This window comes from Bombus fervidus, chromosome 7, assembly GCF_041682495.2.
Source record: "Bombus fervidus isolate BK054 chromosome 7, iyBomFerv1, whole genome shotgun sequence".
Taxonomy (NCBI): Eukaryota; Metazoa; Arthropoda; class Insecta; order Hymenoptera; family Apidae; genus Bombus; species Bombus fervidus.
Window position 1 is genome coordinate 17,023,369 of NC_091523.1, and position 26,396 is coordinate 17,049,764.

General features: G+C 36.5%; 1 protein-coding gene and 1 long non-coding RNA gene across 5 annotated transcripts in view; one reads left to right on the plus strand and one right to left on the minus strand.

Annotated features, from left to right (window-relative positions):
* Nachralpha6 (nicotinic acetylcholine receptor alpha6) overlaps nt 1–26,396 on the minus strand; it is a 269,850-nt gene that overhangs the window by 29,513 nt on the left and 213,941 nt on the right. The window lies entirely within an intron of this gene.
* Nucleotides 1,529–25,455, plus strand: LOC139989325 (uncharacterized). The gene is made up of 3 exons (XR_011800316.1): nt 1,529–1,761; nt 24,953–25,135; nt 25,202–25,455. It is a non-coding gene; the product is annotated as an uncharacterized lncRNA (long non-coding RNA).

Here is a 26,396-nt window from a genome sequence, read left to right on the forward strand (position 1 = left end):
AGCAATACGTTCCGACGAAGTGGTGCGATTCACGTCGACCGTTCCAAGTGACGTAATTAATAAGAAAAGGAAGGAAATTGCCATGAGTAAAATACGTGAAACGCTATACCAACGATACATATATATTTGTAACGTTATAACTCGCGACCAGTTAGTTGGATCGTTACTCGCCAAGTTTCGATATTTATAAACTTTGCTTATTCTTTCCACCCTTTCTGCGAAACTTGACAATTTTCAGAATAATAGCGAAAGTTAGCCGTTGCGTTTCGCTTGAATTCTCTAAAATATCTTATTTCTCATGGTCTCTTTAATTTTTGTCTTCTATTATCATTTTATACTTTTTATTCGTTTATGTGCGTCGATTCAACGTTTCTTTATATTCAATTAAAAATCATATCCGCGAATCAAAATATCACTGGTGTTATTATATCGCGTTTGTTTATTTTTACCGCTTATTGTTTTAGAAATTCAATTTAAAGGTTCTCATCGATATCGTGCTATTCTTCGATTTACGTTTCAATTTGCGATCATCGGTCGCTTTAACTAACGTGCTGATTTTAGCGTTCAGCATTTTTAAATATACCATTAAACTTACGTTGGAAATATAACGTCTACTATACAGAACGAGACACGATTTAAAAATCCATTCTGTCAGGACGCGCCGATTAAAAACAATACGGAACCGAACAAATCGATCTCCGTTGGTTTTAGTTAACCGTTGAAACGACTCCCGGTGACACGGCAGATTAGATTTTAATAGAAACATCCGTGCCACGATAGAACGTACGTTTACATGGACGTATTCCTTCTATTTAAACGACCGCTTTTTTTCTCCGTAATCCCTTCCTCATGCCCGAACAATCGTTCGTTCAGAGAGCACCGGTTCAATTCCAAGGATTACCTGTTAATTGAAGCGTGACCGATTTCGCGCGATTGATCACGATAAAAATAGGAGCAGCAAGTATAAAAATGCAATTGCATGGAAATCCGGTGGTACCTTGCGCAAATTCTCATAATCACGATTCATCGTCACCGGAGTTGTTCTCTTATTGCTCGCATTCGTCTTGACCTACAGCTATTACGCGTAATGCTGTGCGGCTCAATCAGCAAAGGGACGATCAGGCTCGATGGAAGGAACATTACTTGCTCGTTACAGACGTATTTAATCTCGTCTTTTCCATTCGACCGTACATCGATCGTATATTAGCTCGTTTCTCTTTCCTTCGCGCCAAATCAATTCTATATTAAAGCGACCGATGAAATGGATACTCGAATTTATATTACGATAAGTACCGTCGCTTCTTCATTATCGAATTCATACCGAATTTATATTTCATTTCAACGTTCGGGTTATTCTTTACTTTTACTCCGTGTTTGGGAAAAGAACCCTTTTTAGATATCGTAATTGTTAGTTTCGTTGATCGTTAGTTCTTGCGATAAAAATATTAAATAATATTGTTTCTAATTTCGTATATTACGTGACAAGTACCAGCGATAAGTTTGTAAACGCGATGGTCTTTAAAAAACGTCGAAAATTTCGATCAATGGAAAGTCGACGGATATTGCGAAGTTTAGTTGTGTGATTTATCGAAAAATTTTGGAATTTGATCTCACGTGAAACGAAAGTACAAAAGCTGTGTTACGTTTTCGTGTTTTCATGTATAACGCGAGTATTTTTGCATGAAATACGAGAAGAAGAAAAGGTACAAGTACTTGGAATCTAAATCTAAAAGCAGAATGTATCGAAGTCTGCTACTTAAGGTAAGTTTCACAGTTTTGATGTTGGTAGAGAAGAGATTAAAGTTTATCGCAAAGATCCAGCATGTCGCGTCAAGCATAGCTGTAAACGTCATAATTTTCTAATAACAAATAAACAAAAATAACTCGCATTATTTATTTCAGAAGATAGTAGTCGTCTTTATATAATTTCTTCACATAAAATTCGTTGATTCGTAATTTCTTGACTTCCACACAAAGTTGTATTAAATCAGAAATTTCTTGAAACTCAATTTTTCTTGGTTTTTGACATTTATACGTAATTAATATCTTCGAGATTTTTGATACTCGAAACTAATTGCAAGTAAGTGTCTATGAAATACCGTTTTATATTACTTTATATTTGCATGAAATTATTTGTAATAATTTGCAATAAAATTGTTGCACACGTCAACAATCGGAAACGTAAAAAGTAACTAAAATATTACGATTTAACGATAAATTAACGTAGTAACGCATTCATTCTTCGGCATTTACGAACTTACTAAATCATTGGAACCGAAGATGAATGCGTGACATATCTACGAACGTTTCACGTTCGAACCCGTATCACTCGAATGGAAGTATTCATTCGCAAAATAGCAGCAAAGAAAAAGAGCAAAGGTCGATGTCTAATAGAGAAGTGAGAACGGACGAAATCAGTTAGGAACTTGAGCGTCATACAGAAGTTTCAAAGAAACGATTTAACAGCGTATAGTGATATATCGTGCCTATTGAATTATCACGCGGATCGTTCAGTAATGAACTTGCCCAAGACCTAAGGACATCAATCTCATCAGCGTGTCGTGATGCTTATGATCGTGTCTGTAGGCGGATAGTGTAAGGTTGACAAATCTAGTCGCAAAATAGGCGATAGTGACAGACAAAAAAAAAAAAAAAAAAGAAAAAAAAAGAAAATCAAGAAGCAGAGAGGAAGCAGAGAGAAAAATCGAACGCGGCTTCGCAGGAACTGCTCGTTCGTCGTCTTACCGTTCGATCTAAGCTCGATTCAACGAACGAACCGATCCACTGATAGACGACGCGTTCCTGACTACTCCAAACACAAGTTGTACCGTTCGAAACTAATCGAATCGATTCTACTACATTTTATGAAAATTCATCCCGCGAACAGGACAATTTCCAGGGATTTTGGCCGATTCACGAACGTACTCGCGATTATGATCGACCACAGTCGGAGAAAGAAAGAGAGCGATGGAAAAAATATCATCGACCGATCGATTCGCGAGTGAAGCGGTTGTCGTGTTTTGTCAGGCCCCTTGTCCTTACCTGAGAGCAGAGCTAACACGACAACCACCCCTCGCGGGCGAGCACGCGTTATACCGTGATTATACGTTCAGCAGAGACAGCGGCTGTAACGCAACCGCTACGCACCATCCCCGTCTCATTTGTTCGTATTATACATACAACTGAACCCCGTGGAGCTGCACGTTCGCTCACGATGCGCCATTCAATTCGCCTTTCCTTCCATTTTACTTTCGAATGTGCCGGGAGCACGAGGAGGAGAAGAGCATTCCGCGATTTCGTTCGCGGTACGTTGAGCCCGTCGCACTAGGTGTTTTCATAGATGAGAAAGGGGAAACCATTCCTCCCCGTGCCACCTTTTCTCGCCGTCTTCTTACCGAACACGAAACGGGATGCGCGTTCTCTCGGTTGCTTTCGCGCTTCTCGCGGCTTTCACCCTTCCTTTCTGCTCAGTCGACGAATGGAACCGCGTGTTTCTCTAAATTGCTTGCCGAGGGTTCAACGCGAAGAGCTCGTGAGTTACGATCGTGATTTTTTTCCTACGACGTTTCGATATTTTAGCACGAGACTCTTTTTACCTTCTAATTATTTGTAAGTAACGGTTTGTCGGACGTCTATCTTTTTAGACTTTAGAAACGTCGCTTGTATTTTCCTTTCGCTGGAGATCCCAGCCTCTTCGAACGGTATCTTAGCAGGCAACGTTATCAGTGAACTGGCAATTGACAAATATGAATTTTTCATTGTTGTAAACGATTGACGCGTAGCAACGATATTTGTAACAACGATATAACACGTAATAACGATTAATTGCAATTCGTCATGTGCCAAATTATTAAATCTCGAAGAAAGGAATTCCTGTAGCATTTCTCAATCCAAGTTTAGAATTGTCGTATCTAAGAAGACATTGAAAAGTAACGCGTTCGTTCGAAATCGGTACGTATCGTAATAATTTGATAAATGTCGGAACAAAAGTAAATGTGCAACAAAACGGAAAGAAGAATCGAAAAAGATAGTTGCTTTCCCAATGCTCGCTTTACGGGCACTTGATTTCAGCGAAATCTCGGTCATACTGTTTCGCAACAAATCGTTCATTTTATTATCGTTTGGAAAGTCAGTATCGCCGTGTTCGGTAAGAAAGACGTCGCAGAATAATGCTCCGTAAGATTTAGTTTATCTCTAGCAAAGAAGATTCGTGTACGAATGAACTGAGACCCCAGAGAAACTACGAACCGCCTAGACACGGATTCGTTCTTCTATCGACAGAATCGCGCCGGAGACAATTTCCGCAACGTAAACCCGCTGGAGGGAAGGTTGTCTCGTTTTAAGAAATAGATGTGTGCGACAATGGAAAGAATTGTCGCGACAAGCGACTAGTCAGAGAAACGCGGACAGACGAAGGATAGACCACTAGGTAATTCTAAAGCAAGTCATAGAACTTGCGGGGAGTTTTCTCGAGCTCGCTTGACAAAGATTCCATTTTGATAAATGAACTTCTTTTCGCTCTAAATTCATCTCGATTCTTCGCCTTACAGTTCGAAGTTAATTTAAAAGTAGCATTGCTTTTCTCTGTAAAAAATTTGACGTTTTATATTTTACTCGAATATTAAGGTATTTTTATTAAATACGATAACGCGGAATAGTTAATTTTGTAAAAAGATAGCATTTGGAAACTACGAGATAAGAAACGATTACAAAGAACTTGGTGATAGGATTTTTAAGATTAGCAAGCAATTTATTTGCTATTTATCCGTTAATAAAGAATCGATTATAGAATAATTGATTTAGAATCGAGAAAGACTCCCCACATCGAGCGAGCGAGAGATCATGAGCAAGAGGGCGTAGGTAGGAAAGGTGGATCGGTACCTATAAGTGGCACCGCCTCGGAGGTTCGCGTCAACACATGGGCCACCAGCAGGGAAAACACCGTCTGTGACAACAGGATGGTCACACCTGCAACATCGTACACACACACACACGCCTGTTTCGGTATCTGGATCAGCGTAGACGACGTGCACTCGCTCGCCAATGCGATCACGCGAGCAGCGCGAGTTAACGCGACTGTCAGTCAACGAGAAACGACGCGTGCACGGATAAATGTTTCTCGCGTCGAAAGCATCGGAGATCGGCGTAAAAAGCTTCTCGAAAGGACAAAAGGAGTAAGCGGAGAATCGGAGAGAAGGAGAAGGATCCTTTTGTTCGAGGCAACGCTCTCGTTGTCTGTTCGCTTTCGCGGCAACCATAGCGTATCAACGTAGTGCCTTCTGACGCAGCGTTTTTCTTCTTTCCTCTACTTCCCGTCGACTTTCACCCTGCTTTCTCTCTCCCTTTGTCTCCCTTTTCGGCCGTCTCCTCGCCGAGTGTGAAAAGCGTCACGATCGAAGTGCGCGCGAAACGAGGATCTGGATAATAGGTCGTGAAAGGAAGGTGATGAGGAGCTTTTGAGGTTCGCTCGCGTTTCACAAGGAATATTTGGCGATTTGGCTGAAGGATATCCAGGACGGAGTCCCTGATGAAGTGTAATTGGTGGCAGCGATTCGTTAGTGCCGGGCAAATGATTGTTTTACGACGCGACAGATTTCGATCGCGCGCTGATATCATTGGCGGCGGACTTTAATCCTCTATAACCTGCCGAAGTCTGTTCTCCGAAGCATCCGATTTCCGAATTCAAAAATTTCATTATTAATCGTTGTTCATCTCATTGTCGATATTATATAATTATAAAAGTTTAACGTCGGTTTGTTTAAATCGAATATGATGATTCAGTTTCGTATCAACGCTTGTCGTTAATAATATCGTAAAGTAAGGATCGAAAGTTAGAAAGTGGCAGAAACGCGTTCAATAATTAAGCATTAGTTCAGCGTTTGCTTTGTTATGAATCATAATCCATGATGATAGAAATGCGATTAATTCCAATATACAGTGGCGAGGGTATACGTACAAAATATTATACGTTATGAGAAAATATGATTTATACGTTCGAAATATAATACGGAATAGCGCATAACATATTTTCTAAATATATGAAAATAGTTGAAGAGTAAAATATAGGATCGCTTAATATTAGATATTTGCTATGCTACGAGATCCATTGCTAAGTCAAATTCAAATACAAAAGTTTCTAATCATGCAAAGCTCTTGTCAATAAATTGCCCGCATCAAATGCAAACATACGATTATTATAATTATTCGCGAGTATGGAAATCATACTTTTTAACAATATGTTCCAGAAATAAATAAAAATACAATCGCTACCAATAAGATCGATCGAATTGAAAACAAACATTTTCTCATTTATGCACACATACATGTATTCTCACCACTGTATGCACTCGACAAATTCATCGCCTGCAATCCGAAAACGCAATTCTGTATAAAAAATTCGAAGGTTATAGAGGATATATTCGGTACCATCCAACGTAAGTTACAACGTAATTACGACATATCTCCAGATCATCGAAAACAACCAGATGTATCCTATTCTGCGCGATTACCAAATATTCTATGATAGATTGGATTTCGTTTATTCGAATTTTCGTCTCATCGTGTCGCATCGATCGATTTTCGTCAACAGTCTCGCGATCGTCGCGAACGAAGCAACGTCGTGCACGTCGTCTGCGCCACAAACAGATCAAAGAAAAAAAATTATTAGAGAACCAGTTTAACGTAGCAATGGACGCTCTAGATCTCTGAAAAAAAAAAGACAAGACATTTTTTCGATTACTCGAAGACAAACAGATTTCTCGTTTCGACTCTGATTCGCCCGTACGCGATTCAAGAACACGACGATCGTATCCGATCGTTTGCAAACTAGGCTTTATCGCACACGGTTCGCGCCGGCGCGTATCTCTCGTGCAATTTCACAACGGAGTAACGAAATTTCGCGAGGATCAAAGGGATCGTGCCCCGAATCTATTCACGATCTACCAGTTAGGCTGTTGGTCGACGAACGTACGTGTGTTCGAAAGCTGCTCGTTTTCGAAAAGTCTCGGACCAGTCGTCGACCAGATTCCTCTCAATTCGTATATCGTACGTATCGAATGGACAGCAGGAAATGGAAAAAACGAACCTTCCACTTTCCGTATTTGTGCGCTCGATGACGGGTAAATTTCATTTCGCGGTTACATCTTTTCAATTACCGTAACGCTTTTAATTAGGCGTTCTTCTCCGTATTTGATCGTGGCAGACATCTCGTTGGCAAGAACGATTATTCGTACGTTGGAAACGAATTTGTCAGAGACGTATGATTTTGGTCTATTAACCCTTTGGCGAGTGGAAGTTCTTTCGTCTCTTTGAGCTTTTCTAGTCTCTGATACGTTGATCGAAATTGTGAATTATGATAACCCGATTTCAATTTGGATTACGTTTCAACGTACACCGAATACCGAATTCGATTCTATCCCTTTTAAGTATCGACTTTATTATTACAATTATCACTGTTAAATGTACTTTTATCGTTTCTTAACAACAGCGGTAATTCCTGGTATTATCGCGTTAGTCGAACCTGTTACGTATCTTGTACCTTCTCCAATTTCTTTAACATCGATCGTTATCTATATACGTCATACATTTTCCAAACGCTAAAACATACATACAGTTGCAGCCATAACGAAATGTTCGACGCGAATCCTTTTAACTTATCACTTTCAAGCTTCTGACTTCCAATCTCTATTAAAGACAGCCACTGTAAAAGGGTTAATATCGACACAAAGCACGATATTATCGGATTTACCGTTCTATGACAGTCACGTCCTCATATTGTCGGCTTTTCAGTCCATCGACAATTCAAATCCTTTTCCTCTCGTATTTTTGGAAAACGTCTGACGCGAATGTCGATAGGAGGCAAGAATTGGATGTCTGCGTGCCTAAACGTTCCCCGAGAGGAAACGTGGAAACAACAAATATCTGGTCCAGATCGCGCGATTCTTTTTACGATATCGATAGCCGTTGTCGACTCGACTTGTCGTTGCTATTCTATTTAAAGAATTCCAGCTCGATTCTATCGCCATCTGACTTTTTCTCCTTTCGTGATCTTCTGGTCCACGTATTTCCACGATACTTAGGTACATATGTCCGTGTACGTTTTTGCGTTCGTTTAATCTATCCTGGCACTTTCTCCTTTTGTGCGCGAGACACAAAGTCGCGAGGGAAAAACACGCGGCTTCCGCTCGAGCCTCTCGTTCGCTGCGTGAGAACACACGTGATCTTCCTTCGTAGAACTCGATGAAGCAGTTTTCCCGACAGGATGTTGGACTTGCATCGTCAAGGATTTATAAGTGGTTGGTGATATACAGGGAGTTTAAACGCTGTGCGATATTTATCCAATAATTTCGTAGACGTTACGTTTCCCTTTTATCGTGGCTAAGGATAACGTAGCGAATCGCTATGTTACCTTTCATTTTAGATCAACGCGATTGATGCAGCCATTTCCGATAGAATTGGAAATTAAAATCGATAAAACGTTGAATAACGGGGTAAACTAATTTGTGACCTTGTTATTATAGCTTCTATTCGGTCTAGCTCTTAATTTATTTATAAAGTCCATAGAACAGCCACTCCGCTTTACGTATGTAACCTTAAGGCGCGTCCTCACTGACGCAAACAAATCGTCGTTCTCATCTGTTTACATATCTAATGTTCGTAAACGTTGTTCCAAATGCACATACATACATAGCTCTCGGAAGCGTCTACACCAAAGTTCCTGCAAACACGATGAAGTAGGTACGTGAAATATGTTTGTGAACCTCGACTGCTACTCGTGAATTTGTTACAAGCAATATTCGCGACAACATCGTAGAGTGACTATAAAATGTTTATCGAAAATTTTACGAACAATGTTCACGAACATAGTTTTTGACGAGTAGGACGCACCCTCGTACTGCTTTTTTACAATTTTGTCTACGAACTTACTGGGAAAGTCACATGTAAATTTAAGTAGGTATTGCGTAACGTGCTTACAAAAACTTTTCATCTATTTTCTTTCATATGAAAAATTTTCTCTCAAACTCTCTCGCTACTATTCTATGAATTTTAATATACGTTAAAGCGAAGTAAATCAACTTTACGAACTTGTACGATATCAACGACGGTTCACGATAATTCTTATTTTCGACAAATTTAAAGCACGAAAATAAAGTACTAATTATAGTCGACGTTATAATAAAACGAAAGTTTGGAGCACATGCTCGTTAGAACTCTCTATGTATTACTATTTTCAAATATTTTAGTGGATACATCGAACATATATTCGTTTCTCAACATAATCTTCTCTTTCTATATTTCAAACAATTATCACAAATTTATTGACCCGATTTTATTTATTATTTAAATAAAAGTATATTTTTAAAAAATCTACGTTAAAGTTACATCTTCCGAATATTTTACATAAAAGAAAACCTGTTCAAAGCAAGTATAGCATCGGTAATACACGTTTAATTAAACTGCAGATGTTTATCCGTTTATAGAAAATCTGAAAATTCAAAGATGCACATATCGTGCAAAGGCGTATAAATTATAACGTAAAGTACTTGCTAAGAATTTTATTAAAGTTTTGTAGCAACAAATCTCCGAGTAGGTTCCATTTTCTGAATTGTATTCCGAAAAATATAAACATCCACAGTCTAACGATTTAACGAACGTTCTACCTACAGATCGATTTTACCGAAAGCAACGAAATCGTGACTCTGATCTATAGGATTGCCGCTACTCTTCGTTCTGTGACTCTTTGCCAAGTGGCACGAGGTTCCGTGGCGAGCCATAAACGTGGCAAACTGACATCCGCTCGTTAAAACTGTCAATTTTAGCAGGCATTCGCCGTCTTACCTCCGCTCTCTTCACGGTCGCTCGTTATCAGGTCGGCACGTTCCTTCTTTATGCAGAAAAGTGGTGGAGAATGAAAGGGTGAAGAAGGGCCGGTTATCGGCGGATACGGCGCGCCAGTCGAGATAAAGAGAAATGGCGCGTAAACAGGGAAGAGCAGCAGGTAACGGAGTTAAGATGACGAAGGGTGAAGACGCGAGCTGATAGCGGCTTAGCAGGGGAACAGGCAAGAAACTCGATGGGCCGAGGGGACGCTTTCAAAGAGCTCGCGCGCACCAAAGAATGACAGGGGTAAATAGATCGCGAACGCTCGAGGACCGGAGAAACTCGCAGAGGGGTGGCAAAGAAGGGATTATGATTAAATGAAAAAACGAGGGGCGAATGCCACGGGAGAGAAATGCAGAAATGCAGAAACGTCAGCGTAGATAAGTAGACGGAGGAGGCTGCTGGATTACGGACTGGTAACCAAAGGTGTAGAACGACGAGGGAGGAAAGATGATAATGAAATTAAAAGAGGAGAAACGATAGCCGGTGCGCGGACATAAAGGGAAAACGAAGAGAGAAAACGTGTGTGAGTTCGCATAGGACGTAGATGGTAAATGGTAAAATTGAGGAGGAAAGGATGGGTTGAAAATGGTGGAAAGATTAGAATACAGAGAACTTGTTAGAACGATTCGAGTTATATCGGATGGTAATAATAATTCGAGAATATGTAGTTGTCCAATACGACTGAATGTTGTAACAATAAAAATACGATACGGAGGGTCGAGGTTTCTAAACATGGAAGAGTACGCTAGCAACGATTCTACTCGTATTAATCAGGTACATATTTCTCCTCAGTCTTTTTACGTATCTTTTACTTTTAATAAAAGTTTCTGCGTATAAAGGATCGCTTCTAAATTGCAGTTAGAAAGTACAATTTCGTGCACAAAGACTTTATTCCATCCTTTTGGTCTATCGTTTCATAAAGTATCACCCTCTAAGTATCTGATCGCACCCTTACATAAAATTCTCCAAGTTCCCGTTAACTTCTGCAACTATAGTGAAAGTGTAGCGATGGAAAACGAAGAAGGTAGAGACAGAGAAATTAAAAGCGATCGAGGGTGAAACTGGAAGATCGAGGAACGATGGTGGATGAGCTGCGGAGGACAGATAGAGGGCGAGAGAGAGAGAGAGAGAGAGAGAGAGAGAGAGAGAGAGAGAGAGAGAGAGAAGAGGAAACGCTCGAGCCAATTTCATTTACCTGCGCTGGTAATTCTGGCAGGCGCCACGGCATATTGCACTAAATGTCGCTGCCGGCACGAAGAAAGACAGATACGGTCTATAAAGCTTGAATTAATGCGCCTGCGTAATTGCGGCTGGGCCTCGTAATTATTATCGTGGTGGTCGTAAAGTTGAAACTTTCGTGACCATTTCGCGATTTCCTTCGAAGAATGAAAGATCGTCGAAAGAATGGCGGTGATATCGAATGATCAATGAAACCTCGTTAGAATTGTAGTTATGGGAGAGATCTATTCGAGGAGGATTTTAGGAGTAGAGGCAATGTTCTAGATATTATTATATATTTGCAAAATCGAGTATTTGATGAGCATTTCTTACGTGTGCGTTTTTCGATTGTCAGTTTACCGTTATAGTAAGAAGATTTAATTTTATTTAGACGAATTTCAGGCGTTTAAGATTCTGTAAAGGAATACTTTAATATGTATTTGCAAAATATCTTCGTGTCTTTCTCGAACATAACGATTCCTTCGAATTCACTTTACCATCGTTACGAAAGATGTTTGTCAGTGCAAGGGACTTTATTTTTCAATTCGATAATTAATAGAGAACGGAACGAACGAAATAATTACGAGGGCCAGGTGACGTAATGAAAATAAAGAGATACGTACTCGAATCTCAGTTTCGATATAGTTCGTTACTGTATTCTGTTAGCGCATTTAATCAACAGAATCTATTGAATTTTTCTTACTTACAATTAGTTTGATCTAAATAGTACTACCACGTTACATCAACGTTACAATGCATTCGGTATGTACTTTCTTAAATTGCTATAGATCGTAAGATCGTATAGATTTACGATAGATCGTATCAAATTGATCGTTTATCGAACGATCTATTCTATTGTTCTTTTTTTTTTTTTTTTATTATTATTATAATACTTTATAAACGTGCATTGAATGAATGTACTGTGAATATGTTGGAAAATACTTTCCCATAAAAGTGTGTCGCAATACCGTGCACGATGCTCGTTATCGACCTGACAAACCATTAAATATTTTGTATACATAATTGAAGTATTATGTTAATTATATATAATGAACACAGTTATACGTAACCAATATAAATCAGCTGTTATATATAATATTTATAATTATATGTGTAAATATATATATGTATATAATATTATATATTACTATATCGCTTGTACGAAACATACCAACATCAATCAACAGACATTACACGTGTATACTTAACGTAGATGTGGAAAGCATATAGTGTTACAGGCAATGTCCGAGTATTACAGGCACTTTCAGAAAACCCAATGAGCCAGCAGCTTGCATAGACGAAACGAAAATCAGAATAAATAAGTGGCGCGCGCGAGAGATAGAGCGAGCGAGTAAACGGAACAAAAAATAGAGAACAGAGATAGAGAAAGATGGCTGCCGAAGAAGGAAGAGAGAAAGAGCTGGTATAAGAAATAAAGGTAGAGCGAAAAAGATAGAAAAGAAGGGAGCAAAAGGAAAAAGAGAGAAGTATCAGAGCGAAAGAAAGGTAGATGGACATAATACAGAAGTATTACTGAATATTCGATATTTCATTATTGACAATCATTATGCAGCAGCAGACCGAGAGATGAACTAAAGAGACGATAAGAAAGTAGAGAAAAGCTCGCCAGATACACAAAATCGATATCAGACCATCAGACAACTTCGACACAAGAAAGATTCGTGGACGTTCGTATACCAACAACAAGAAAAAACATAGCGAATCTAGGTGTGTCTTCTTTCATATGCTAAGTGTTTCGCATTAATAAGAATAACACTAACAATAATATAACGATAAGAAAAGAATAGAATAGTAATAATGTTAATAATAATAATAATAATAACAATAATAATAATAATAATAATAATAAGTAATACGGCACGACGTCATGCAAGTGAGCAAAGATCGTCAGAACTATTGCGGTAAGTGATGCGAGTAGCTTTGAAATTAATTAAAGAGAAAGAGAAACGATCTTTTCCTATGCCGAACGTCACCGCGAATATGCTACTGAGTTGTGCTTGTTTATTTTGCGTGTGTGTGTACATGTGTGTGGTCGTTTAACGACGAGTAAAAGTTTACGAGTGAAGTCGTAGGGCAAGACTAGAGGCGGTCTTTTATCTGGGATAAAAACTTGCAAAAATCTTGCCAGTCGACGATGTTCCAGACAGCGTGTCTTTGTCTGACACGCGTTTAACAGCGCGACCCTTTTTTCTACCGTAAAGATAGGAAAAATACGACATTCCAGAAACCGCACTAGTTACTGGCGTTGGAATTTAACCTGATGGGGTCTTATCGTTAGAGGGCCATACGTAATAACTTTTCGCGTAAACAAGAGAATTTCAAATACCAGTTTCAATGGATGATTAATCAAAGATATCGGCATCAACGAGAGTACGAAATTGTTTAATCAATTCGCAGATTACTCGGTCGAAACTGCCCTTAATTACTACCTTGTAAAGTATCTAACGTGAATTTGACAAAACCAGCTGTGCGTCATCCCCATTCAATATTTTAACGACGTGATTTTTTCTCGCGTTTAGCTCAGCCAGAAATGCGTCGACACGTTGCCAATGAATCAGTGTAAATTGTTAGGAACGTACTGGAGTTTCATGGATGAATCAAAGGCAAACTATGGGACGCGTACCACCAGTACATCGTTAACGGGTTAAACGCGAACTATACGAGATATAGCGATGTGGTCGTCAAAGAACCGAAAGCAAATCGAGCAAAAATAAATCATTCGATTTTACGAACGTAGTCACTGCCAAAGGAAACGATAACATTTAACAATGTTATTATCTATATGGACTTTCGAAACGCGATAGAAAGAAATTATGCCTCTGACGTTAGGAGTCGTATCGTTTAAGTAACTAGAGAAACGTTCAAAGTTAAAGCTTTTCAAGTTTCAAGCAACGAACCGAACTGTCTGTCAACTAAGCAAGATTGTATCCGCTCAGGAGAACAGTAATTTCGAGGAGAAGGACTTCGCGCGTTTATCGGCCAAGAACGTGATTATAATTAACGAAGATGAGACGCGATTCTTGCGTCGATTACTTCTAGCTCGCTGCTCGTCGAAGATTCGAAGCGACAGCTCCTTTCTCCCCGGCGAGACAACGTCGTCTTTCTTTCCTCATTATAGAATCTGAAAAATGGGACAAGTGCGACGAGGTACAGCAAAAAAAAAAAATTCAATTTTTTCCCGGTTTTCTCTTTTATTTTACTTTTTCCCCCTCTTTTAAAAGATGTTACGGTAGCCCGACCCCTTTTAACTGCGATGCTTCGCCTCGAGTTTGTATTTGGTGTCAAATTCATTGTCGTACGACGTCTTGAGCAAATAGTTGCTAGCGGACGGAATTCTTTAGCGAGATAAAATTTTAATGAAACTTAATGCGGCATTATTTCGTCGACAGCACTCGCGGTTATGGATATTTCGTTAAATTTGAAGCATATAAGTACTTTGTATCGATGGAATGGATTCCAGAACCAAGGAAAGTTGTCTGGCTAAAACGATACATGATTTTCTAGTTATAATTTTCTTTTTTATCGTTATCAGGGATATCGAGCATACATATATTAATAGTAATTTAAGGAGAAATTAATTTCCTTACTATGTATCTTCCTAATTAATTTTGTATATCTTTCGCTGAGAATTTAATTTTAGTTCATCGTGTTATCTCGGCATACACATGGTTAAATTACAATCTATTTCTCTTTTACTCGCTAATTTATAAATTTCGAGGGGCAAATCGGCCTGTTGTTGAATGTGAAAACGCTCGTTACAAACCGTGAATCAAATAAATTAAGTCGGAACAATTTGCAATCGCCTGGTAATCCGTTGCGAATTAAAAAGAAACAAAATTAATTCGCGTAAAATCAGGTTTGTCTATCCTATCGTTCATTTCCCATTTTTGACCGATCCAAGTTTTCGAAACATCGAAAGTGTTTCAAGCGACGAACTGCTTTCTTAGATATTACTATAAAAATGGCTGAATAAATGTTTACTAAGAAATAATCTATTAATGAATTGAATCGTACATATTTTAACACCCCAGTGGGTGTTATAATGTATAATAACGAAGATTTATTAATAATTATTACCTCGAAGTTGTTATTATTTTTGAATGTTATTATTGAAGTATGTAAAAGGTTGTCTTAACGTTTCAAATCAAAGGAAGACAAGTAGATAGGCCGAATACGTAATAAAATTGTATCCACAGTGCAAACAACTAATAAAGAATTTAGTGTTATTGTTCTCCTCTGAGTAAGTTACTCGCTACTAAATTTCACACGGGCAAAAACAGAGAGCCATTTAATCTCCTTTACGAGTTTCTGTTATTGCACCCTCATTGTTCCCTTTTAATTGTGCAGTAATCTTTCTCGGTTGTTGGAAAAAATTGGTCGATATCACGAGAATAATGTAGGCCTTTTTTAATCGTGAAAGCCGCAGTTTCTGGAAACCGAAAGCGCCAATTCGTTTCTGTTACTGTGAATATTCAAAAAAAGGAGGAGACGAAAGAAAGAAAGAAAGAAAAAGTAGATTAATCGCACCAGTTCCATAATAAAAAACTTTGAACAGCAAAGTTACTCCGGAGAATAATTTTATTCTAAAACTTTCAAAGGTTCCATATCGGAACGACGATGGTATCTGCTCGAAACCGAGAATCGAAAGTTTATTAATTTCTAAAAATTATCAATAAATATACAAATATTTTGTAATTTAACAAGGAACTGAATAATCGAGGTCGAATTCTAATTTTATATCGTAAAAACGAAATGGTCGTCGCGTAGGTAATCGAATGTAACAGGTGACAAGATATCCTGAAGCTAACGGAATCTGATCGATGTGTACACTGACCGGAATTAACGAAGAAAATTAGGAACATACGCGTGACGCGTTCATTGCGTTTCATTAACATCAATTAGTTTTAATCAAAAGTTACTGGTGAACGCTGATGGAGGTTCGCCTGTCTTCTTGCGTCGCGTATCTCACTGTACCGTGTCTCGTATCTCGCTGTATCGCGTCGCGTATTGACCGTTCGATGGAATAATTCAATTATTTTTGTTAAGCAAGAGAGAAGCTGCTTCGTCGAAGACTACAAGTACGTAAGAGAACGATGTCGGCCTATTTAAAATAAAGTTAAGCGCCCTTTCAGCTGTTTCTTTCACACGAATAGAGAATAATCTCGGATCTGTCAGAGTTAATGTCACTTATTCTTCTTCTATTTTGAACTAAAAAAAAAAAGAAAAAAAAATTCATGGCAAAAGAAAGCAAACACTTTCTCTCTTCAAATATACAACTATTTTACCCTCTATTCGTTCACAATTGTTCGCTTCTTCGTCTTTTAATTTTCCTTTTCCCCCCGTTGCTTGGTATCGATTGCGCAATAAAATTTCCAAAGAAATTCGAACACGAAAGTTCGTGCGAAATTAATTTCGGCAAATTTCATATTATTATTCTCTAACTCGTATTTCTGCCACTAGATCGTTCACACAATTTCAAATTCCATAAATTTTTCACTTGACTGTCTATAAATTGTATAAAAGACTACTGGTTCTCGTGTAGCCAACTACCGGTTACAACGGCCGCCTGCTCATTATACATGGCGAATAATTAGGATGGTTTTCTTAACTGTACGTTAACCAAGGGGTGAATTATGACCTACGTGGCGCATCGTTACAATGGCCAGCTAGATTCGAAGTTCACAATGGGCGTGGTTACATGATTGCACCGTAATGCACTGCAATTGAAGTGTACCGAGCGTGTATGCGTACGTATACATGTCCTAGTTAATTAAAAATTCGTCGCATCACAGAACATTCCCAGCGTAACTTCCGATTTATTGATGAGGAAAGAACAACTACATTTGTCTTCGCCAATATATTCTCGCATTTATTTTATCATAAAAATATAATGTCGTAATAGAAGTGTCCATGATAAAAATATCTCCTGTAAATTTTTCAGAACTTTTATACGAAAGCTAAATTATATGTTCGTTCAAAAGATTGTTTCTCATAAAGTTAATTATTTAGAGTTTTAATTAAAATTGCAAGAGAAACAAAAATTATAGTTTCCAAGTTTTTATTACTATCGATTATTAATGTATTTTTTAATGAATTGCCGTGCATTCGTAAATATGACGCAGGTATATTTGAGTAAGAAATTCAATCGAATATTTTTCAACTTAATTCTACTGAAATTCTTGAACTTAATGAAATAATATTCCCAGATTTTAGAAATAGGAATACAAAGTATATTTTTAGGCGATGTTGCATAGTACCGATACTTATACATATTAATGTTTCTATACACATATGAATTTGTCAAATTCACGTCTTTTTTTAAAACTATTATTACACGTAGTTTAATAAACCGATGCCTCCTATCCTGTTTGTTTGCTCCTTCGTTGTCACTTTATCGTACTTTTAATTTTCCGTGTTTTTACTTTCTAGTCCATTTTCAACCTTTACCTTTCTACGTTTAAATATCATTCTGAAAAGACTCGTCCGAACAAATGTCGTATTTTTTAAAATAAATTACGCAATGTATTAATTTCTACGTATAAAACTGATACAAACTTTAATATCTCTAACAATTAATTTCAACGTTTTATGTATATTTACAGTAAATACAGTCGTTACAGAAAATTTTGCATTAAAAAGTTGTACTTTTGTATAAGTAACGAGTGTGTGAGAGCGCTTGTATATTTGTTCGTGTAAAAATATCATATGTTAGTGACATGTTGGTTGATAGATATACGAATATAACAAGTGATTGAAATATAACAGTGAGGTATGGGAGTACATTGTGCAGGACAATGTGTAGAAAATATATAGCCACGTAACTGGAAAAGAGACAAAAGAGGGTGAGCAAAACGACAGTTGAATCTTTGGAAATAGAAATAAAAGTTGCCGCAACAGTAAATAAAACGTCAATCGTCTGGTAAAGCCTGGATTCGTTTTCCTTCGATTTCGATACCAGTTGCAAAGATATTTTTAACGTTACAGAGACACATCTTTCGTAAATTCATCCCCACGGTATCAGCCTTTGTGTAATGGAATAAAATAACTCTTCGAATTATTAGTCTTTGTGTTTTAATTAAATTTCATCGATTAATAAAATCAATCGTACAAGGTCGGATGATTTGAAACTTCATGCTTGTCATTGAAATGAAATTATTGCTTTGCAGTAGGTTGTTAATGAATAATAATTTCATCGAATGTTTGAACATTAATTCAAAGGTTTAAACATTAATTGTTTTAATATATATATATATATACATATTTTCATATATTAAATTACTGCTTTACAAAATTGAGATATATTACGCTTAAATATGTTTAATTCAATTATTTTATTACAAAGTAGAGTAGTTTATAAAGCTTCCAATCAATCCATTACATGTAGATTTCGATCTTATTCTTCAAGGAAATGGCTAACACGATTTAAATATTATTGAAGAAGTATTAAAATCCGATTCTTACTTAATGTACATATTAGGGTCAAAAGACATAAAATTAGGAAATAAATCCATTTTTCAAAAAACAACAATTCCTCTCAGATTATTTAATTTTATAATATATCACGCTAACACATTTTTCCCTTTAATTTGTCAAATTTCTTTTAACCCCACAATCTCGTCCACGTATTATTAAAGAGCCGCTAAAATCCCATCGGGTGCGAATTCAGGAAAATCAAGAGAATTACAATAAACGTTTCGACACGCGAATCGATCAACCGTGGAAAACAAAAGAAACGACAGATAAATCGCAAAAATAGGGACGCGATTCTTTCGGCATCGATGGTCGTACTAACGAGATCACGTTGGGACACAAGGCCGAGTTACGTGTAAAATATAAATGCCACGTTTTCGTGAAGTGGATAAACCGGAAGGAGAGCACGTGAAAACGAAAGGAAGAAAACGAGCGTGAAGTGTTCTTAGCGACAGCCGACATGAAATCGTTCGAACGTGACTAGTAAGGTAACAAATACTTGCACATACTTTTTCACATATCACAGGTAACAGAGTTGATCTGTTCACTGATATGCTCTTTGCCTTTGTCTCGTCGATCGCTATTTATTTATGCGTACAGAAGTTTGTAAACAAATTTTGGAGAGGGTGTATGTAATACGTATGGTATTTTATAGAAGCTTGTTTTAAATGCAAATTGAGTCTCATTATTTAGAAAGGAAAGTTGAATATTTATTCGATCGATAGTAATTAAAATGCAAGCTATTTGTATTGAAATGGATATTTCTAACGTTTACAGGCTTGACACGTTTAGTTATATATTTTTAATTTGATATTTGATGGTTTATTTATATTAATATAATTTATTATTATTTGTTAATGAGTATTCAATAATGTCGTACCCTGCAGTGCATTCTTTTTAACTGTTGCAGGATTTATTAACTTATTGATTTATTAGTTTTACTATTAAATTAGTTTCTGTGAATTTACACGTACGACATTCTATGACAAATATAGATTGTTCGTTCTAATTACATTCCTAGCGAAAGCGATTTTGCCAATGTGTTACATGCAATATTTCAGTTAAAAAAAAAAAAAGAAAAACGACACGTACATATGTATAATAATGACGTAGAATATGTTAGTTAAACCATATGATAATATTCTAATAGATAAATAAAACTAACGAAATTAATATTTCCCTATTATAACGATAATTATTTACAAATTTTCATTGTAACTGTTAATTATGATTGTATGAAAGTAAATTAAAGAAACTGGAATTGATAAAGTGTTAAATATAATATGAAAAATATTTTCCTTAACTACATGTTCTTTCTTCGCCAACTTTAAATTAAAGGTCTGCTATTATTTCCATATTCAGATTTCATATTTTCTCCCTGTATTACTCGCAATCGCAAGTGTTAGCTGTTGAACAAAACCCGCGAATTTCTTCTGCACGATAATTTTACATTTTCTACTTCCGAGAATGTAAGTTCAAAGCTAATATAACTTTAAATAGCTGCCGCTTTTGTTGTAACTAATATAAATATGTGCATAAATGGAAACGTTATTTAGGCCTAAAACTTCGCTTGTTCAATTTCAAGTAATTTTTTATTTTTTCCACATTTTTGTTGAAATTTTGCTTTGCTTGACAAAATTAAAGTAACGCGTAGCAATAAAATCTATTGGATAATATTCTAGAGACATGGAACAGTATTCAAGATGTTTTTGAAACACACAAAATCTAAAATAAATTGATAATAGACAAACGACTTTTTACGTCGGTAAAAACAAGGTTGCAGACGAAGGATTAAGATGCTGTGATATCATAATTCTTATATAGTGCTACCCTTCTTATAATTAATTTTATAATAAGGAAGTTAATCACACTGACGTGTATATCGTTCTAATACGTTATCGTTGATTTCATTTGACAAACTAAATAATCGATACTACATTTAAAATTTCAAGTCTACCCACGATGCACTCGTCGCTCTTGATCGAAACCAATAAATAAGCCTTAACGCAACCTTTCGAACCTACCAATGGATAAAACAAACGTTTCCACAAATTCTTATTTTTATATAACAGACTTATTTTCAGAGTTATGTCCGCCCGTAGTGCTCGCCATTTATCCCTGTTTCTGTGTACATAGAGATACGTTTACATTCTGGAGTTGACAGACTTTCCCATCGTATTTCATCGCTCGTTTCATCCTCTCGCCATTCTTGAGCGTTTGCTTGCACGCGCTTACATCACGTCATTACGTGCACATTGTAGATATATAATTTATTTACGCGTATATCGTAAAATTGCAAATTATTTCTTAGTATCCTTCGTTTTTCAATATATTCGTAGAAAATATTTTTTCCTCTAGTTTATTCCGCGAAAATAATATATTTCAATTCAATTTCTCATTTCGCGATATATCGATAATAGTTTCTGTTACGATAATTCGAGTTTGCACAGTTTCCAGGTTAAACAAAAATATAGAAGAGAAGCATTTCAATACAATTGGAACGTTATTGATATACGTGCTTTTATCTCAAATTAATTTTTCCCATTCAAATGGCGTTGCTGAAAATACAAGCACTCTTGACTCGAGATTTGTTCATTGTAGGAAAAACATGGCTCCGATGACTCGCCGTATACGATTCTGTTATTAAATTCGTGTTTACAACGTATACAAATGTGTCTCTTGTTGTTATAAATACACGATAAAAAACACGGAAGATCAAGGAGAGTATTTCGCATAAAGAGAAGAGCAACGTACTTTTTCTTTCAACGAAAATTTCGATTTAAAAAAGTGGACGAATGTCTCCTAACATATGATCCAATATTGATTGCCATAATAATACGATGACACTGACATAATATGTTGGGTATCGCTTAACGTCGTAATGTATTGGCTGACACCGTGAATGGGTGGGTGTTAAAGAATAATTATAATAATTGCCGAGTCAAGTTCGAAACGATAATGAGCTTGAAAACCGTATCTCGTTGTTATTTCATCCGAGAGAGACACAAAACCAGGCAATTACCGTTTCCACGGAAATAAGAAAACGGGAATGGCGGTCGTTCATGTATGGAAACAAACAAAGAAAAACTGGAAACAGAAAGGACGTAGGGAACAGAGAAACGTAAAGGATCAAAAGAGAAAAGAATATCGGAGAGAAACGAGTGGTGGAATTTATTCTCATATTACGAGAACAGCGGCCTGCGATGTCGAGTCGCCTTGTCTTCAAATAATTCTCTTTTATTGGTTAATAGAGTTCGCCAGGATATTAATTTGTTGGCAAAATGGAAACTTTTAACGTAAATCGTTCAATTTCGAACATCCAACTTAAACACAAGTTGTACGAGAATGTTCGGCAGGATGAAAGGATTTCTGAGTATCTTTGATGATTATGTATTATGCTTGAAAAGGGACGATTGGAAAAGGAATCGAGTGAAAGGATCGAGCATTCGATCGCATTCCTTTTGTACACTTTCCACAGGCATTCGCACATTTAAGGTATTATAATGGGCAATTAATCAGAAATTAGTGGATTTCCTGAAGGATGTCATAGTCGTATTTTATAATTGAACAGCTTAATTGGGAATATTTTAAGTGACTTTAATAAAACGGTGCACTCCTTCATAGAAAATTGATACAAATTCTGAGTGATATACAAAATTCACTCGAATATTGCATACATTGTACTCTTGGTTAATATTACGTAATCAATTTAAAAATTAAAGTAACAAAAGTATTTTCAATCAGTTATAACTATACATCTTTAACGTATCGTTTCATTCATTTATAACTTATTTATTTTACTTTAGTCTCAGTAAGCGTATATTCACGAAATTTGCAGTATGTAATGTACAAAATATAAATATAATGTACTGTATAAAAATGTTGTAAATTGCCATAAGAAATGCGTAAATAAGAACGCGTTGTTAAAAGAGTAAACTGGTACGATACTAATTTGCAAAATAAAATTTAAACTTTTGCTATTGCCAAGAAATATCCGTTTTTAAAACTATCTCGAATTCTTCAAACAAAAAGCCTCGGAAGAAAAGGAATATGTAAAATCAACGCAATCACGATTAATTATATATACGTATACTTTTTCAACAAAATATCAAAGGAATCCAACGAGATTTGCTATTGTAATTTGCCAAACGATTCGAGGATTCTGTAGCGTCGTGAAATATTCGGCGATATCGGTAACAAGGAGTTTGAAAGCATAGAACGCGCTTCGCGACAAATGACGGTAGTCAGCTCTTACGAATGCAACCGTTTCGTCCTTTTATAACAACGCGCGCGAATACAAAGGCCACGATAATTAAAGTTCTCGTTCTCGACCGCGGAAATAGGATTCGCCTTAGGAATAGTCGGCGTGTGTCGTAATAGCCGGGAATAGAAAGAAAACGAATTGAGCGACGGTGATAAAAAGTGGCGCGAAAGAAACGACGAGAGGAAGTGTGTAATCACTCTCAGCGAGGAAAGAAATGGTAGAACTAAGCGGAGCATTATGGTTAAAACGTTGCGTTGTTTGGTGGAGAAAGATGTGCTTTAAATTTGCCATTGAGCTTGAAAATACGAAGCGATTTGATTCAGGTGTCATATCTTTCTACGGTCAAGCAATTGACGTTGACGGATCAATGTATAAGCGTGACAAAGTCAGCAAGTGATTTAACGATCAGCATGAAACGATATTAACGAAAACTCGTTTTACTTTGTAACTGTTGTCAATTGCTGTATCGCGAGATAGCCTAAATTCTCTAGTTGTTGTGCGTACCGCGTTGTGGTATCCTTAGGCGTAACAACAACGAAAGGGTAATTTTATCAATTTTTCGCAAATCGACATTCGTCAGTCTCTGGACATGAAAGATTCAGACATTTCCGTCCATATCTTTCGTTAATACGAATTTATCGAACGTTTGCCAGCCACCCTTTCCATTCTCTGTCCCTCAAGATAAATTGCCCCGCTTCCTTTTCACCACTTTCAGTGTGCCTTCAGCCTGTTCTGACTCCCTTTTAATTAATTTTCCGCGTTCCAATATCGCCGGTGTCATCCACGACGAAGGAAACGCCGATTTCTTCGGCATAGACGCATCTACCCTTGGAATCAGGAACGAGATACGACAGCGGAACAAAGACAGGCCCTGACATCAAGTCGAACAAGCACGGGAGCATTTTAATTTACCTCGATCGCCGATAAAAGCCTAAATGGATGGCCTGATCGAGAGAAGAAAAAAAAAAGAATATATACGGTTGGATCACGCGAGCCGACAGACGTCGCAATTTTCGTTTCGTCGCGAGTTTCGGCGTAATACGTAACAAGTGGAACGTCTCGAACGGAAGATTGACGAGCATTCTCGATAGTTTCAATAGACTTGTCTCCATTCGTCATACGCAAATAATCGAATTTCCTCCACCGATGTTTTGCACTTCTCTTACGTTTGGTTTTCAAAGTTTTACAGACAGTGTCGGATACGATACGCAATTATATGCAACTTGAAAGATTTTTTAAAATCTGCGCAAAAATCGTTCAAATGTGGGATATGAAAGAAACTATGAATTTTATAATATACCGAGATATTTCAGATAAAAGTTGATTATTATTTACAAAAGTAAAAGTATCTAAAGTTAAGTATTACTCAAGAGGTTAATATAAATCGATCCGTCGTATTATATATATATGTGTGTGTGTGTGTGTGTGTTCTAGTATGGATTCATATCAAACATCAACCGGAAATAATATCCGAAGGTTTCAGAAAATAATCAATTTCCAGTTTATTATATCTATTACATCTATTTAGGTTACTTTAATTAAAATATTGTACTATATATTCCGACGAAAGTATATTTAAAATTTAATCGATATTCGATAATCTCTGATCTCATTACCAAATACTTTCTGTAAGTAAGTGCTCTAAAATTATTGATATCTACTTACTCGATTATCGATTTACTACAGCAAACTCCTGTCGTTTAACCGACTCGTGTTCATCTCGTCGAGCGACGAATAGTAGAGAAAAAGTAGTAATAAAACAAGAACTTCGTCATCACGTGAACATAAAACGAAAGGATAGTGTAGCCGTTATAAACTCGCGAGTTTCACGAACTTGCACTGGGTATACACGTGTGCGCTAATTTTCATTCTTTTTACCAAACTAAAACGAAAAATAAAATTATAACAACTGTAAATAGAAAATAAACCACAAAATGCGAAGAAAAGAACGGTTCGCTATTTACGGCTTTGGGTTAATAAAATAACGTAATCTGATCGACTAACAAAATCTCGAAATACCGATATATCGAGTTCTCGAAACGCAGTTTGAGCACGCGCACTGCCACAGGCGGATTTAAATTAAAAAACTTTTTACAGCGCCACGAACATGGAAGAAAACGATGAAACGATGCAGCAAGTAGTACGAGCTTGTCGCGACTGAGACGAAACTAATCGGATTGTTGTTATCTGTGGGTCTGTGAACGTAAATGGCTTGGCGAAAAAAGAACGCGATGAAACCAGGTGCACGTACAGGAATATGTCCGGGTTAGTGGATTTTTGGTAAGTATATACAGGCAAACGTCGAATCATTCTGTTCGAGACATGAACTTATTCAATTAAATTCAGGAAAGGTGCCGCGAAAGTTTCCGAATTATAAGATGGAAGAAACTGGAGAAAAGAGATTTCCTTCAACGTCTCTACGTTGCTGAAGTGAAGGTAAGAAATTGAGAATTTTGTAGTGATATCGTTGACATATTGGACATAATTGAGGTTATGTATAATAGAAAAGTATATGCTACTAACAAAGTTATCGTAATTTTGCGTTGAATGATACATTATCAAAGGAATTAAATTAAGTTTTAATCGTTATAATTTAGTAGTCGAATAGTAAAATGTTACAAAATTTGTATTACTGTTCAAGGTTAGTTCGTATTTTAAGTTATATTCTCGATTGGATATAATAAATACTGCGAAGAATCGTACCATTTTTATGAGAATAATATTACATTCTTTCTTGCATAATATATTGTTACAACATATATATTAATGTTAATTTCTCCTTTTATTTTTCTTTTTAAATAGTACTTGCAGTTTATTAATTGTTGATTATTCCAGTCTAACAATATTGCTTTTTTATTTTTTACTGGCTTGGCTTGTTTCGACAAATTTTGTTTTTGCTTTTTACACATAAACTATACTCGATCGTAAAGAGAATCAGATGAAAGAATAATCAGTTGACATTCAATAAAAAGTCCGTTGTTTTTCAAACAATGATAATTACCTATCGTATTATATCAAACAAGCTATTATGATATCTCCTCGTATAATTTTGTTATCCCTTTTTGTTTTGCAAAGAATATATAGTTGCAACATAACATGGCATTTTATAAAAATTTCGACCATATTTATACCTGTCACGATATTGCAAATAATCAAAACAAAAAATATAACTGCCAAATATAAATCCAAACATTGAGTGCACCGTTTCATTTAAGGCTATTAGACTCCAATGATCGTACTTTGAATACCGTTTGTTGTTAAAATAGAAGATAGACAATAATCCCATTAAAGAAGAGAAAAGCGCTAAAAACACCCTTCAGTAAAAATATTCTATCTAACATGAAATTATAAAATTAGTTCAGGACAGAACCAGAAAGAGGTAAAAAAAAAAGGAAATAAAAAAATGTTCAGTTTTTTTATTTCTTTTTTTTTTTTTGGTATGGTTTTATACTGTGTGTGAACTAATTTTATATAAAGAAAATCTCCAATAAAAATTTTAGTACACGCTAAATACAAAATAAAGGAAATCAAATAGAAAAAA